Below are 17312 nucleotides of genomic sequence, written 5' to 3'. Positions count from 1 at the left end.
TCTTCTGCCAAAACATCAAGAGAGGGGTCTACCCCTGGCTCAGGAATGGTTTCAGCCAGGAAAGCCGACATCTTGTCTTGATCTAGATCCTTCCTTCCCAAGAGGTGTGAGTAGAAGGATCTGACGACCTCCAAGATCCCTTGTCTGGACCGATTCAGAGATCCTGTACTATCAATCAGTCCTGAAATGACTTTACTACTCACTGACATCTTACAGTTTCTGTAAGGGTCAGGCGAGCGGTACTTCCCGAAATCCCTCTCAAAAACCAAAGATGCGTGCCTATCGTACTGACACCCCATCAGCAAGGATTTCACTCTGGAGATATCCTCACGGCTACCTCCAGTCGAGACAAGAAGCTCGAGTTTCCTCCTCAGACCCTGATACAGGCGATACCTGTTCAGGGACCTGAGGCTCGAGAGCTGGCGGAAGAACCCCGCAACCCGCTTCTTGAATATCTCCCACCACTCTGACTTACTACTACATAGGCCCAGTAAAGGTACCTGACTCTGAAGAAAATTCTCAAAGGACTGTCTTATCTCCGCTTCCTCCAGGAGGGACAAATTCAGCTTCCAAAACCTTTTCCCATCCGGGGGGTCTCTGAAACATTCAGGGAAAACAAAATCATACAGTGGTTGGAGAACTCCACCTCAACCACGGACACTGCGGAAGATACGGCTTCCTCCTTTAAATAAAACCTATCTATTCTAGACCTGCGACTACCTTGATGATAGGTGAAACCCATGTGGCTTGAGGGGCTCCGGATGTGGGCGTCCTCTAGGCGAGCTTCTCTAGCTATGCTAATCAGTGCCACACTATCGCAAGTCAGCGGACCATTGGAGCCTCTCCTATCTTGGGACCTCGTGACATTATTGAAGTCCCCTCCAAAGATCACTTGCCGACTCGTAAAAAGAAAGGGCTTAATCCTTATAAAGAGATCTTTACGGCCCCGCTTAGTTTGCGGGGCGTAGATGTTAATGAGCCGGAGCTCTTATCCCTTCATGAAGACATCTAAGATCAGGCACCTCCCCATTTCTAACTCAATAACCCATCTGCATTCAACAGGAGCGGTAAAAAGGACCGCCACCCCACTATACGGCTCAGCCGCAAGAGACCAGTGGGAGGGACCACGCCTCCACTCTCTTCTGGCTTTTACCAGGGAGGCTAGATCTGACAACCTGGTCTCTTGTAAAAAGAAAATGTCGGCTTCAACACGGCCGAGAAAATCAAAGGCTGCGAATCTAGCCGTATCTGATTTTATGCTGGCACAGTTAATGGATGCCAACGTCAGTGGGGTGAGTGCCGCCATCCTGGGTGATTGAGTTAGATGGCCTCACCCCTTAAACCTTCTTCCTCTCCTTCCCTCCACCCCCATCTGAATCGGAAGAAGACCCTTTGCCTCTTTTTAAACTCAGGGATATATCCATCCCAGGATCTTTACCTTCAGCATCTGGTGTTACCTCAGCCCCTGAGGAAACTGCCCCAGAGGATGGAGGCTCAGCACCTCCTGGAGGCCGCACTGCCTCCGGACCCTCGAGAAGAGGAGGGGAGATGGTATCCCCAAGGGCCTCATATCGATTTGAAAGGACGATCAGAGGGTCAGAGACTGAGTTGTTCCTTCTATGGTCTGAGGCTACAACTGAAGAGGACGGCGCTGCCTTACTCTTACCCTTCTTCCTCCTCTTCTTCTTTTCCTGGCCACCATTTACTGTCTGCCCCTCCTTCTCCTCCTCATCCACAGTTTCGGATTCAGAGGCATGACTGGAGGAAGGAGCATCTTGACCTTCTTCCCTACGCAGTCTCCCTATCTCCTCATCCAGTTCGGCCCCACCCAAAGCCTCAGAGTTATTCTGACCTCCTTCTGAGCCAGTGTCTGGAGTGGGACCCCGAGCCACCCCTGGCACCTGGGCATTCTCAAGGGCCCTCTCAAACCTGCGCTTCTCCTCTCGCCTCCGCATAGAGGGGGTCTTAGGTTTTTCCTTCACTGGCTTTGGTGCCCCCTCTCCTCCACTAGTCCCCTCCCCCGCAGGGGCAACCGTTAGGCTCTCCCCAGCCGGGGCGGTCACAGTGTTAGAGAACGAGCGTGGACACCGGCTGAACGGGTGACCTAAGTCACCACACAAGTTACACCGATCTGCCCACAGGTGGCCGCCAGATGACCCACCGCACAGCAGAGGGCGCATATCTGCTGAGTGCAGTTGGCACTAAAGTGGTTTGGGTCACCACACCTGTGACACAGCCTCGGCTGCCCCTGGTAGAAGATCTGAATCCTGTCGCGTCCCAGAAAGACGGCCGAAGGGATGTGGGTGACCATGTTCCCTGAACGCCTGAGACGAACGGAAAACGTCCAGGCCCCAGACCATATATTGTGCTCGTCAAAGTTCTTCCGGGGGACGTCCGTCACCTCCCCGTACCTGCCCAGCCAGGTCATAATGTCATAACAAGAAAGTGACTCGTTACGGGTCAAAACGGTCACTTTCTTTACCATACTCTGGCGAGATACCGCTTTTACAGCGAAATCTCGCCATCCGGGCTCGTTTTTCATCAGCTCATAATTAGACCAAAAGAGATCTAGTTCTTCCGGCCTAACAAAGCTGACGTCAAACTCGGAGGAGCCGAAGGGGTGGATCAGGGCAAAGATGTCCCCAGCCCTGAAACCCATCTGGAAAAGAAGCTCCACCACCATGCCCCTTTGGGGGCACGCATCTTCGCCTTTCCAGACCAAACGGGCCACATTCCTGCAACCTACCTCCTGCCCGGGTGTCTGGAGGGACCATACGGTCTCCCCATTCCTCTCTCGGAACGCTCCCAGACCATGTCTCTCCACCCAAAAAGACAGGCCCATCTCCTTTCCCTCTACCTGGAGCGTCCTTTCTCCTCTCTTTAGTGCCTCCAGGAGGCGCCGTTGCAACTGACCTTCACCAGATGCAGGAGGTAAAGATCCTACTGAAACCCCATCCGCCACACTTGCATAACTCCTGACGACCGGGGGGGGGGCAGCCGGACCAGACACCGTCCCTACATCCCCGCCTAGGCCACCTGTACTGCCACAAAAGCCACTCTTATTCCTACCATCCACACCACTACTACTACTCTCATTCGCAACACTACTCCTCCCATCTGCACCACTACCACTCCTCTCATTCACACCACTACCACCCCTCCTATTCACTCCATTATCACCACTCTTATTCACTTCACTGCCACTCCTCCCGATCACTCCACTACCACTCCTCCCATCTGCACCACTACCACTCCTCTCATTCACTCCACTATCACCACTCTCATTCACACCACTACCACTCCTCCCATCTACACCACTACCACTCCTCCCATCTGCACCACTACCACTCCTCCCATTTGCACCACTACCACTGCCACATACACCCCTCTTATCCACAGCACTACCTCTCCCATCTTTCACACACCTTGTATTAACATTGCTTTTATTGACAATATTTTTGGGATCAGCAGCTGCTTCACCCACTACCTCTGGGCTAGCCTGGACATGCTTTAGCTTGGCCTTTTTGTACATTTTCAGGTCACCGGCGGCTGCCATTGTCGGCGACCCTGACTCCTCCTCTATTCGAGATGTCACCGCCGACATCACCTCCCGAAGCTGAGGCTGCCCCTCCAGGCGCACCTCCACCACTCCTCCTGCCACTGATGCGCAGGGACTCCCCTCTCTCACAGGGGAGATCCCTGCAGTGCCTGCGCCACACACTGCGCCCAACCGCACGGGCTCAGCAGCAGGTTCTTACACCTGGACGCTCCCCCCCCTCTCAGGGGAGTGCCCCGCAGCACCGACACTACTAGCAGCGCCCAGGGGACCGCCCCCCGAGCAGAAGATCTCACCACACACCTCAGGCGCCTGGACACTCCCCCCCCTCTCAGAGAAGTGCCCCGCAGGGCTAGTAACATTGCTCACAATACTCGGGGAACCGCTCCCCTTGCAAACTGCCGCATAGCTATTGCCCACTATTAGCCCTTCCTGCTCTTCCCTACCAGCAGGAGGCTTGACTGTAGCACCCGCGGCCATATTGGATGCAGCACTGTACCCCCCGTGCTGGTCCCGTTCCACAGCAGAAGCGGGATCTGGCAGGGTGGGGGGCCCAGCAGCCTGAACCAACATTTCAGGTGGCCCAGACTGCTGGATAGGAGAGAAAACAAACTTTATCTGCTCCTCAGCCTTTTTTTTCTTCTTCTTTTTCTTCCTCTTCCTCTCCTCAGGGCCCAGGTCCTGGCCAAAACTGAAATTTTCCAGATGGGTGGGTGACTATTGCATCACTATGGCCCGCAAGAGCCCCCCACAGACCAGTCCACTGTCACCGCCATCATTACTGTCACTTTCCTCAGAGGTGGCTGGTAAGGCGACTTGGGCAGGGTTGATGTAATCCGCACTCGGGGTGACAGAGGTCTTAGGGGTACACAGGGTATCACACATCCCCCTCACTCTCATCACCCTCACTGCCGCCATCTCCCTCACCACCTTCCTCCATCTTCTCCTCCGTGACACACAAGCACTCTTCCTCCCCCTGACTATCCTCTTCCTCCTTCACAGGGGTCCGCATGGTTTTATAGCGGTCTTCATTCTTCAATTTTTCTTTAAACATGGCCGCTCCCGCTACAATCAGCATTCGGGCTCTCACCACCTTCTGCTCCTCTGCCTTCAGCTGACACACCCTGGCAGCAAACTTAGCCCTCATAGCCTTGGCAGAGTTATCTGTTTTGTAGCGAGCAAACCTCAGGTCTTCCCTTATGATTTTCAGCTTTTTCCCCAGCTGCTCATATTCTACTAGATTTGTCTGCATGCGGGAACCGAAAGTAGCTAGCGACTCCCTGGGACCCTTCACCCCTCATTGCTGGGGTTCCATAATATCAGACACAGTCCCCGAAGACATAATCATAAACTTCTTATCGGACGCCTTGCGGTTTCCAGCGACGGACGGGGGAGTGGGCTCCACATTACTGCGGAGCCTGCTGGATCTTCTCACCCTGTCCTGGGAATCGGCCGTAGCTCTCTCACTCCCACCCCCTGCCGGCCTAGTTCGAGGGGTGGAAGTCTGGGGCTCCATAGCAGGAGTCTCTCCCAAGGAAGCTGCCACCCTCCTGGGGAAATGGCTGTAGGAAACACTGCTACAATCCTCTCTCTCTGGAAAACTCTGGAAGTCAGACACACCCAACAGCTGCTGTGTTCCACAGGAAGTGCTCTCTGCTGACACCTCTGTCCATGTTAGGAACTGTCCGGAGTAGGAGAAGTTTACTATGGAGATTTGCTCCTACTCACAGAGAGCACTGTAGTCAGCCCGAAAAGAACTATACAACTTCCTCTATAGCATACGGCAGCTGATAAGTACTGTAAGGATTAAGATTTTTAAGAAGTAATTTACAAATCTGTTTAACTTTCTGGCACCAGTTGATTTAAAAAAAAATTAAAAAAAATTTCCCCTGGAGTACCCCTTTTACGTAACACCTGTAAATTCTGTACTACGAATATCAGCAGCCACTGAAGAGAGAGGTCATCCAACAACTGAAGTCCCAAAAAAATGTGCCACTAAATCCCTCAAGCAACCGTTCAGCCCCAGTCCAGAACCATCTGACCGGACCACAGGGACCAGTGTGGAGGAGAACAGGGTCCAGGCTGTAAAATAGAAGAACACCGGAGCAGCCAGATACACTGACTCTAAGGCTGAGCCTCATACTTCTACCAAAGCTGCAGAGTTATAGGGGAACTGTAAAAATGAAAGTACTACAACCCCCAGTGTGGTCCGTCTGTGCCCCCCTAAAGGTCAGGGTCGGAGGAGGCACAGGTTGAACAGACACACTACAATGGGAGTTGTAGTACTGTAGTTGTTAAAGAAAAAAAAGATGTTTTCATCAGGTTGCCCCCAGCAACCAATCAGATTGCTTCTTTCATTCTTGAGAAGACCTCTGAAAAATAAAAGAAGTGATCTGATTGGTTGCTTAGAGCAACTGGACAACATTTCCTCTCCACAGGTACATTTCCCCGATTGTCTTCATATTTAGGATGAGAATCTACTGACAAAGTGAGTAGCCAACCATTTCTGGGCATAAAACTCTGTAAGAGACAGCAGTCTGGGGGCGTCTGTGGTGGACATGAAGGAAGGGGGGGGGTTCAGGGAAATTGAGATTTGACGTCTGCAGCGAGCGCTTCTCACTGAGCGACGGGTCTCTTCCCAGGTATTGCAGGGGGACCCCGCACGATCAGCTACTTATCCCATAACCCATGGATAGGGGATAAGTTAATTTTTGCCATAGTTCTCCTTTAATTGGCCAGAACACACCCAAAATCAGTCCCAGCCAAACATTGCTTCGTGTCCTGTCATTTCTCCCAGCTGTTCTTTTTCTACCTGCTTGTAAGGCATGCCTACACTCTCTAATTCCTTAAAGTGGTACTCCGCCCCTAGATATCTTATCCCCTACCTTAAAGATAGGACAAAAGATGACTGATCACTGGGATCCCCGCGATCTTCATGCAGCACCCGGCGTTCTGAATAATATATTTAGAACTCTGGGTTCTCGTGGTGCGGGTCATGACCTCACGCCACGCCCTTTCCATTTATGTCTATGGGAGGTGGTGTGATGTCACAAGAAGGTGTGGCATGATGTCACGAATCTTACCACAGGAACCAGTGATCTAAACATACTATTTAGAATTTTGGTTGCTGCATGGAGATTGCTGGGGTCCCAGCAGCAGGATCCCCTTGATCAGACATCTTATCCCCTATCCTTTACATAGGGGATAAGATATCTAGAGGCGGAGTACCCCTTTAAGGGACAGTTCATGTACCCAAAAGTTGATCCTTTGCAACCGTATGACCCCTAGCAAGTTCCCTGCATGAGTCCCATTCATCAGAAAAAGGCTTGTGCATGGAACTTGCTGTTTGTTCGCTTCTCGGCCTTTTGGCTAAGATCAAGTGTAGTATCTGTTCTTAACAGTTTTTCATGTCGGTGTACGGTGACGCCGGTATGGGGCTGGTGGGGATGGGTGCTGCATGAAGGATGCAGGTGTACCAGGGCTTTCCGGGGCTGGTTCTGAGGAATCAGCTCGACGGCTGCCCCGATGTGACCTGTTCCCTCCGGGTCTCGCCATGAGGCTGAGAGGGTCTAGAGCCGAGGTACTTTTGTGCCTCGGGGAGTGGTGACCCCGAGGTGCCGAAGCTCACTGGGAGGATAGGCTCACTGAGTTGAAGCACGGGCACCATAATCTCTTCACCTTGTGGTAGACATGTGCAATTCGGTTCGGCACGAATGTCTAATTTACCGAATTTTACCGTTTTCGTGCATTCGGACCGATCCGAATGCACGAAAACATATTTTGAACATTCCCGAATTGCCACGACAATACGAATAGCAAAGTAACGAATACATTCGTTATTTCCAGAACATTCGGTAAATCTTTTTATTCTTTTTTTGGACTTTAGCGATCCTATAAAATTATGGAGATACCTTTTTTTATTAAAATTTCGTAGGGTATCATAAAAAAATCATAATAAAAAAGATACAGTAGTGATGAAAAAAATTGTATCTAACGAAATGTATCATTTTTATTATGAAATGTTTATTCATTTTTAAACAGGGATCAATTTATGTGAGCGGGTAAAGCACTAAAAATGTAGCCGACAATAGTAAAAATGTAGTGTGTGCGTGTTTTTCACTTTAAAAAAAAATATTTTTTAGGTAGTACTACTACTCCCAGCATGGAACACCCTGTTCCATGATGGGAGTAGTAGTTACCTGTACTAATTGACAGATCGCAGGGGTCCCTTGCGATCCTCTTGTATAATGTATAGATGCGGCGGCTGCTCTTCTATGGTCCCCTGCACTCACGTATATATACACATATTCATATTTCCCGCAGAGCTGTGATTGGCCAGATCATTCCAGCCAATCACAGCTCTCTGTGAGAAATAGGAATATGTGTATATATACGGCCATGCAGGGGACCATAGGAGAACGGCCGCCGCATTCATACATTATACTGGAGGATCGCAGCGGCTGTCAGGAGTGATACCCGCAGTGATCTTTCCTTTACTACAAGTACGACCACTCCCAACATGGAGTACACTCTGCTCCATGCTGGGAGCTGTAGTACCTGCATTAATAGACAGATCGCAGTGGGTGTCAGAAGTTACACTTGCTGCGATATGTCTATTAATGCAGGTACTACAGCTCCCAGCATGGAGCAGAGTGTTCTCCATGTTGGGAGTATTAGTACCTGCAGTAAGGGACAGATCCCAGGGATGTCACTCCTCCTGACACCCGCTGCGATCCTCCTGATGTGAATGTCGGGATCAGCTGTTCTCAGGGCTACAGAGCCGGGAGAACAGCTGACGCTGAGCCGTAGGTATACATCGTATATCTACTGCCCAGCAAGAACTTACAGTGAGCCTGCAATGTGTATATAGTATACACATTGCTGGCGCACTTAACCCCTTGCTGAGCTGTGCACTATGCGCAAGCCCAGCAAGGGAAGAGTTAACTTACACTGCTGGACAGTGTAGGTTAACCCTTTGGGCGGTATACACTATATACAGCTATCTATAGATAGCTGTATACAGTGTATACAGAAGACGAAGTCCAGCTTACTTCCCTCGAGTCCCGGGCATACTGGGAGTTGTAGTTTTGCACCAATTGGTGGCTCCCTGTTTGGGTAGACATTGCATCATGGGTGCTCTCCCCAGCAGACAGCGCCAGATATGTCATAACCATTTTTTTTGTGTTTTTTTTCGTTTCAGATCCGTGTATGCAGAGGATTACTGCGGATTCGATGGATTACGGCGGATTATTTTTTTTTCCTTTAATAAAATGGTTAACGAGGGCTGTGGGGGAGTGCTTTTTTAAATAAAATAATTTTTCCAATGTGTTGTGTTTTTTTTTTTTATTGAATTTTCAGGGTTAGTAGTGGAAGCTGTCTTATTGACGGAATCCATTACTAGGCCAGGGCTTAGTGCTCGCCACAAAAACAGCTAGCGCTAACCCCCAATTATTACCCCGGTACCCACCGCCACAAGGGTGCCGGGAAGAGCCGGTACCAACAGGCCCGGAGCGTCAAAAATGGCGCTCCTGGGCCTAGGCGGTAACAGGCTGGCGTTATTTAGGCTGGGGAGGGCCAGTAACAATGGTCCTCGCCCACACTGGTAACGTCAGGCTGTTGCTGTTTGGTTGGTATTGTGCTGAGAATGAAAATACGGGGAACCCTATGCGTTTTTATTTTTTATTTTTTTTTATTTAAATTTAAAAAAAAAACGCATAGGGTTCCCCGTATTTTCATTCTCAGCACAATACCAACCAAACAGCAACAGCTCCGGGCCTGTTGGTACTGGCTCTTCCCGGCACCCCTGTGGCGGTGGGTACCGGGGTAATAATTGGGGGTTAGCACTAAGCCCTGGCCTAGTAATGGATTCAGTCAATAAGACAGCTTCCACTACTAACCCTGAAAATTCAATAAAAATAAAAAAAAACACAACACATTGGAAAAATTATTTTATTTAAAAAAAACACTCCCCCACAGCCCTCGTTAACCATTTTATTAAAGGAAAAAAAAAATAATCCACCGTAATCCATCGAATCCGCAGTAATCCTCTGCATACACGGATCTGAAACGAGAAGAAAAAAAACACAAAAAATTGGTTATGACATTTTTGGCGCTGTCCGCTGGGGAGAGCACCCATGATGCAATGTCTACCCAAACAGGGAGCCACCAATTGGTGCACAACTACAACTCCCAGCATGCCCAGACAGCCTTTGGCTGTCTGGGCATGCTGGTAGTTGTAGTTTAGCAACAGCTGGAGTCTCCCTGTCTGGGTAGACACTGCCAGAAGGGTCTGTTCACATTATACAAAACGTACAATGTGAACAGAGCTTCAGATAAACTAGCCCTGTTCCCTTCTGTAGCTCCGCCCCTAATGACGTCATCACTAGGGGGCGGAGCTACACGGACCTGCCCGGGACTCGGGGGAAGTAAGCTGGACTTCGTCTTCTGTATACACTGTATACAGCTATCTATAGATAGCTGTATATAGTGTATACCGCCCAAAGGGTTAACCTACACTGTCCAGCAGTGTAAGTTAACTCTTCCCTTGCTGGGCTTGCGCATAGCGCACAGCTCAGCAAGGGGTTAAGTGAGCCAGCAATGTGTATACTGTATACACATTGCAGGCTCACTGTAAGTTCTTGCTGGGCAGTAGATATACGATGTATACCTACGGCTCAGCGTCAGCTGTTCTCCCGGCTCTGTAGCCCTGAGAACAGCTGATCCCGACATTCACATCAGGAGGATCGCAGCGGGTGTCATGAGAAGTGACATCCCTGGGATCTGTTCCTTACTACAAGTACTACCACTCCCAACATGGAGTACACTCTGCTCCATGCTGGGAGCTGTAGTACCTGCATTAATAGACATATCGCAGCAAGTGTAACTTCTGACACCCGCTGCGATCTGTCTATTAATGCAGGTACTACAGCTCCCAGCATGGAGCAGAGTGTACTCCATGTTGGGAGTGGTAGTACTTGTAGTAAAGGAAAGATCACTGCGGGTATCAATCCTGACAGCCGCTGCGATCCTCCAGTATAATGTATGAATGCGGCGGCCGTTCTCCTATGGTCCCCTGCACGGCCATATATATACACATATTCCTATTTCTCACAGAGAGCTGTGATTTGCTGGAACCATCTGGCCAATCACAGCTCTGCGGGAAATATGAATATGTGTATATATACGTGAGTGCAGGGGACCATAGAAGAGCAGCCGCCGCATCTATACATTATACAAGAGGATCGCAAGGGACCCCTGCGATCTGTCAATTAGTACAGGTAACTACTACTCCCATCATGGAAGAGTGTGTTCCATGCTGAGAGTAGTAGTACTACCTAAAAAATGTTTTATAAAAAAGTGAAAAACACGCACACACTACATTTTTACTATTGTCGGCTGCATTTTTAGTGCTTTACCCGCTCACATAAATTGATCCCTGTTTAAAAATGAATAAACATTTCATAATAAAAAAGATACATTTCGTTAGATACTATTTTTTCCATCACTACTGTATCTTTCTTATTATGATTTTTTTATGGTACCCTACAAAATTTTAATAAAAAAGGTATGGCCATATTTTTTTAGGATCGCTAAAGTCCAAAAAAAAATAAAAAATTTACCGAATGTACCCGAATACCGAATGTATCTGAAAAAAATCAACCCGAATACCCGAATACCGAATGTATCCGAAAAATCTAAACCGAAAATATTGCCGAACCAAAATTTTTTTCCAAAACGAAAAAACGAAACGAAATGAAACAAAACTTTTTCTAATGCACAAGTCTACCTTGTGGCACTCACCTCTTGATTCCCGGCCTTCTGGCTAGGATCAGAGAAATTTTTATAGATCCGGCCGGATGTCCGGGCAGTATATCTGCACACATTCACTTATTTATTTCTTTTTGTCTCACTGTGTCACTTTTTGCGTGTTGTGTGTTCACAGGATTTGTCAGGATGCGGTAGCCCTTCTGGGTGTCCCTCCTGGCGGTCTAGGGGAGGTGTGTGGCCATTAGGTTCCACACCTCCCTGCAAACACCCCGGGTACTCCTGCTTTGGCAGGGTACCTACCGTTATCGGCTCTGCGGGCAAATATCTTGGCTAACGCCAAGGGGGATGCCGGGAGCATTTGTGGTCCCCTAGTAGCTTCGGCGAAAAGGGACATTGAACCTGGAACGTCGCAGGTACCTTTTGGTCCGGAGGTGAAGGGTAAGGTTTGTTGGGGGGCCTCTCTCCTATCGGAGAAGGGCTTGCGATAGACCGCATCCTTTGTGCATGTTTTTTTAGTGTAACACGTTTGCACTTTTTCTTGCACTTTGGGTGAATCGAGAGCACGTTCCTCGGCTTTAAAAAAAAAAAAAGTAAGGCATGCCTACACTCTCTAATTCCTTAAAGTGGTACTCCGCCCCTAGATATCTTATCCCCTACCTTAAGGATAGGACAAAAGATGACTGATCACTGGGACCCCCGCGATCTTCATGCAGCACCCGGCGTTCCAAATAATATATTTAGAACTCTGGGTTCTCGTGGTGCGGGTCGTGACCTCACACCACGCCCTTTCCATTTATGTCTATGGGAGGTGGTGTGATGTCACAAGAAGGTGTGGCATGATGTCACAAATTCTGCCACAGGAACCAGTGATCTAAACATACTATTTAGAATTTTGGTTGCTGCATAGAGATTGCTGGGGTCCCAGCAGCAGGATCCCCTTGATCAGACATCTTATCCCCTATCCTTTACATAGGGGATAAGATATCTAGAGGCGGAGTACCCCTTTAAGGGACAGTTCATGTACCCAAAAGTTGATCCTTTGCAACCGTATGACCCCTAGCAAGTTCCCTGCATGAGTCCCATTCATCAGAAAAAGGCTTGTGCATGGAACTTGCTGGGTGTTCTACGTTTGCCTCATAAACTGCACCACCCAGCACCAGTTGCCTCTCTCTGCACCACATTATGCAGATCGTGCAGGAGAGCAGCTTTGGTCATCCATGTTTTGCTAACTCTATTTTCACACACAGAAATAAATAAATGAGTCGAACAAGTCAAAGAACAGTTTAAAAAAAAGGGGAACTTTATTTATAATTTATTAAAATGTTTGTGTAGGGGATTTTTTGTAACCTCCCATCACTCACAAAGAGCGTACAGTAACTAATACTCAGGACAGGAAAAACCTCCAGAGGGGAGGAAACCTGTAGGGAATCCATGGCTACTGTATGGCCCTTCCTCTGGGCATACTAAAGGAGGTTACCTCTAGAATTTGGGCAAATGTTTCTGTGTATGTGCATGATTCCTAGGCCTGTGCCTTCATCCAACGTCTTGCTGTAGGTCCCGAAATGCTACTCCATGTCCTGGAAATAGTGCATCTAAGATAGGGGACAAAAAAGATAGATTATTTACATGTTTATCATAGAAATACACATGGAACTGCAATAAAGACCTTTTGGACAAAACAATGTAACACTTACCAGTCACAGTCATGTTCATGACTTTGCATTCCCGTGTCCCTACACAGTGTCCAGCACCGGCCCCTCACTGATGAACAGGACCAGTGTTATTTCTGGGGCTATGCCTTCATCCAACGTCTTGCTGTAGGTCCGGAAATGCTACTCCATGTCCTGGAGATAGTGCATCTAAGATAAGAAAAAAAAGATAAATTATTTACATGTTTATCATAGAAATACACATGGAACTGCACTAAAGATCTTTTGGACACAACAATGTAACACTTACCAGTCACAGTCATGTGTATGACTTTGCATTCCCGCGTCTCTACACAGTGTCCAGCACCGGCCCCTCACTGATGGAGAATGAACAGGAGCCGTGTTATTTCTGCTCAGTGCTGCTCTTTGGTGGACAATGGTTATGACATCACATGTGTGACACGCTGTTACCTCCTGGGAGTTCTATTTCAGTAGTGCTGCTCTCTGATTGGCTGAAAATCAAAAAAGCTTTCTAATATATTCTGTATGACTGTTATCTAAGGTTTTTGACAAATTTTATTAAAATGGCGCCACTCCCTGTGGGTGCGTTATATTTGTTTCTCCTAACCAGACATTCTGTATATGTAATATCATTTGGTGGCCCCAACAGCCTGGGCCCATAGGTTTCTTACATAGATCAATGCTACTCCGGTAGGCTCAATGAGCAGCGCTGGCCGCCGGGACGTCTGACGAGTGACGTCCCTGACGTTGCGGTCTGAAGCGAAGGATGTCACTAGTCAGACGTCCCAGCAGCCATTGATTTAAAGTGGTCGTGGTCGTAGAGATTTATCAAAACCAGGGAAGAGGGAAAGTGGACCAGTTGCCCATAGCAACCAATCAGGTAGTTTCTTTCATTTTTAAAAAGGCCTCTGAAAAGTGAAAGAAGCAATCTGATTGGTTGCTATGGGCAACTCTTCCACTTGACCCTTGCACAGGTTTTCATACATCTGTCCCAATGTGTATTATTATTATCATCATCATCATCATTATTATTATTATTATTATTATTATAGGAAGTGTTTTTTCTTTGGTGTTTTTTTTCCCTCTGGCTTTTCTCATAACAAGTCATGTGATTCTTTCATCATTTCACTGAAGGATTTCTATAGAAAAAAAATAGTGAGAAAATACCCCCCCCCCCCCCCAAAAAAAAAAAAAAAAAAAACATGCTCTCGGCATCCCACAGATTTGATAGCCTAAAAACACCATAAAAGGATGAAGAAACCCCCATTAGTGTCTGGTGTTTCATATTACCCTATTGATTCCAACCTAACATGTGCCCGCAGCGAGCATGGTGTTTTTTATGACAAACACGCCAAGTGTAATCCCAGCTGAAATGAATGTTTTCATAATAGGTGTGAACAGGCTGCAGGCTGTGCTAGATATATTTGCATAGTTGCGGCATACAGCACGTGCAGCATTTATGTGGCGGCTTTCCGCTGGCATATATGGCTTTCTGTGCTGGTGAATGCAGCGGGCACTTACTGGCGGTTTTTTCCTAGCTGCACAGTTTTGCACCACAACCACTCCGGCTGGGACCAGGCTGACCGATCTAATGACCAAGATGCCGCAGTGAACGGCTTTATTTCTGTGAAAGTTCTGGCGAACTACAATGCTCAGAAGAGGAGGAGCGCCATTGAGCTTTTGGAAAGAGAATTAGTTTGGAATGGTCAGGGCCATGTGCGTTTACAAAGCCCCCCGTGGTGCCAGAACAGTGGACCCCCCCACATGCGACCCCATTTTGGAAACTACACCCCTCACAGAATTTAATAAGGGGTGCAGTGAGTATTTACACCCCACAGATCTTTGGAACAGTGGGCTGTGCAAATGAAAAATTTAATTTTTCATTTTTATGGACCACTGTTCCAAAAATCTGTCAGACACCTGTGGGGCGTAAATTCTCAATGTACCCCTTATTACATTACGTGAGGGGTGTAGTTTCCAAAATGGAAATCACATGTGTCCGGGGTCCATTGTTCTGGCACTATGGGGGCTTTGTAAACACATGTGGCCTTCAATTCCGGACAAATTTTCTCTACAAAATACCAATGGCGCTCCTTCTCTTCTGAGCATTGTAGTTCACCCGCAGAGCACTTTAAATTCACATATGGGGTGTGTTCTTACTCAGAAGAGATGGGGTTACAAATTTGGGGGGCGCTTTTTTCCTATTTTCCCTTGTGAAAATGAAAATTTTAGGGTAACACCAGCATTTTAGTGAAAAAATATATATTTTTTCATTTTCCCATCCAACTTTAATGAAAATTCGTCAAACACCTGTGGGGTGTTCATGCTCATTATACCCCTTGTCACGTTCGGTGAGGGGTGTAGTTTCCAAAATAGGGTCACATGTGGGTATTTATTTTTTTGTGTTTGTCAGAACCGCTGTACAATCAGCCACCCCTGTGCAAATCACCAATTTAGGCCTCAAATGTACATGGTGCGCTCTCATTCCTGAGCCTTGTTGTGAGCCCGCAGAGCATTTTACGCTCACATCTGGGGTATTTCCGTACTTAGGAGAAATTGCGTTACAAATTTTGGGGGTCTTTTTTTCCTTTTACCGCTTGTGGAAATAAAAAGTATGGGGCAACACCAGCATGTTAGTGTAATTATTTTTTTTTTTTTACACTAACAGGCTGGTGTAGCCCCCAACTTTTCCTTTTCACAAGCGGTAAAAGGAAAGAAAGACCCGCAAAATTTGTAGTGCAATTTCTCCCGAGTACGGAGATACCCCATATGTGGCCCTAAACTGTTTCCTTGAAATACGACAGGGCTCCGAAGTGAGAGAGCGCCATGCGCATTTGAGGACTAAATTAGGGATTGCACAGGGGTGGACATAGGGGTATTCTACGCCAGTGATTCCCAAACAGGGTGCCTCCAGCTGTTGCTAAACTCTCAGCATGCCTGGACAGTTAGTGGCTGTCCAGAAATGCTGGGAGTTGTTGTTTTGCAACAGCTGGAGGCTCCGTTTTGGAAACCCTGCCGTACAAGACGTTTTTAATTTTTTATTGGGGGGGGACAGTGTAAGGGGGTGTACATGTAGTGTTTTACCCTTTATTATGTGTTAGTGTAGTGTAGTGTTTTTAGGGTACATTCACACAGGCGTGCTACGGTGAATTTCCCGCTAGGAGTTTGCGCTGCAGCGAAAAATTTGCCGCAGCCCAAACTTGAAGCAGGAAATTTACTGTAAACCTGTTTGTGTGAATGTACCCTGTACATTCACATGGGGGGGGCAAACCTCCAGCTGTTTCAAAACTACAACTACCAGCATGTACTGACAGACCGTGCATGCTGGTAGTTGTACTTTTGCAACAGCTGGAGGCACACTGGTTGGAAAACCTTCAGTTAGGTTCTGTTACCTAACTCAGTATTTTCCAATCAGTGTGCCTCAAGCTGTTGCAAAACTACAACTACACCCAGCATGTACTAATCACCGAAGGGCATGCTGGGAGATGTAGTTATGCAACAGCTGGAGGTACCCAACTACAATTCCCAGCATGCCGAGACAGCTGTTTGCTTTCTGGGCATGCTGGGGATTGCAGTTTTGCAACATCTGGAGAGCTACAGTTTTTAAACCACTGCACAGTGATCTCCAAACTGTGGACCTCCAGATGTTGCAAAACTACAACTCCCAGCATGCCCAGACAACAAACAGCTATGTGGGCATGCTAGGAGTTGTAGCTTTGCAAGATCTGGAGGGATATAGTTTAGAGACCACTGTATAGTGGTCTCAAACTGCAGCCCTCCAGCTGTTGCAAAACTACATATTCCAGCATGCTCAAACAGCTGTCTGGGCATGCTGGGAGTTGCAGTTTTGCAACATCTGGAGGGCTACAGTTAGAGACCACAGTCTCAGACTGTAGCCCTCCAGATCAACTTACCGGCTTCTGTAGGATCCCGGGAGCCGTCCTCTTCAGAAGCACGTTACGCCGCCCGCCGATCAACGTCGCCGCAGCCTCCGGACTAAATAAAATAAAATAAAATAAAATAGCACAACTTGGCTTGTCAAAATATAAACATAAAAGTTATCATTACCCGACTATAACTCAAAACCATCCATACTTGGGAACACGCAACAAGAAAACTAAACAGAAAAGTAGCAAGCACACCTAAAAAAAAAAAAATGAATAAATAAATAAAATAAAAAATAATTATTGTATGTTTTTTTACATTTTATTTTTTTTATATATTTTTTAATTTATTTTTTACATTTTTTATATTTTTTTAATCTATCTATATATATTTTTTTTCTCATATATTAAAATAATAAATAAATAAATAAATAA

At 47.3% G+C, this 17312-nt stretch overlaps 1 long non-coding RNA gene and 1 pseudogene across 1 annotated transcript; one reads left to right on the top strand and one right to left on the bottom strand.

The window, feature by feature from the left end:
• Positions 1-6905: 6905 nt before the first annotated feature.
• On the top strand, positions 6906-7043 carry LOC130267908 (U2 spliceosomal RNA; annotated as a pseudogene).
• Positions 7044-12637: 5594 nt separating this feature from the next.
• LOC130368181 (uncharacterized) lies at positions 12638-13419 on the bottom strand. Its single transcript, XR_008892323.1, has 3 exons — positions 13283-13419; positions 13018-13182; positions 12638-12915 (listed from the first exon to the last, which is right to left on the bottom strand). It is a non-coding gene; the product is annotated as an uncharacterized LOC130368181 (long non-coding RNA).
• Positions 13420-17312: the final 3893 nt, after the last annotated feature.

The sequence above is a fragment of the Hyla sarda genome, chromosome 4, assembly GCF_029499605.1.
Source record: "Hyla sarda isolate aHylSar1 chromosome 4, aHylSar1.hap1, whole genome shotgun sequence".
Classification (NCBI taxonomy): Eukaryota; Metazoa; Chordata; class Amphibia; order Anura; family Hylidae; genus Hyla; species Hyla sarda.
The sequence above is the reverse complement of the archived record's forward strand: the minus strand, read 5'-3'. Positions and strand labels throughout refer to the sequence as shown.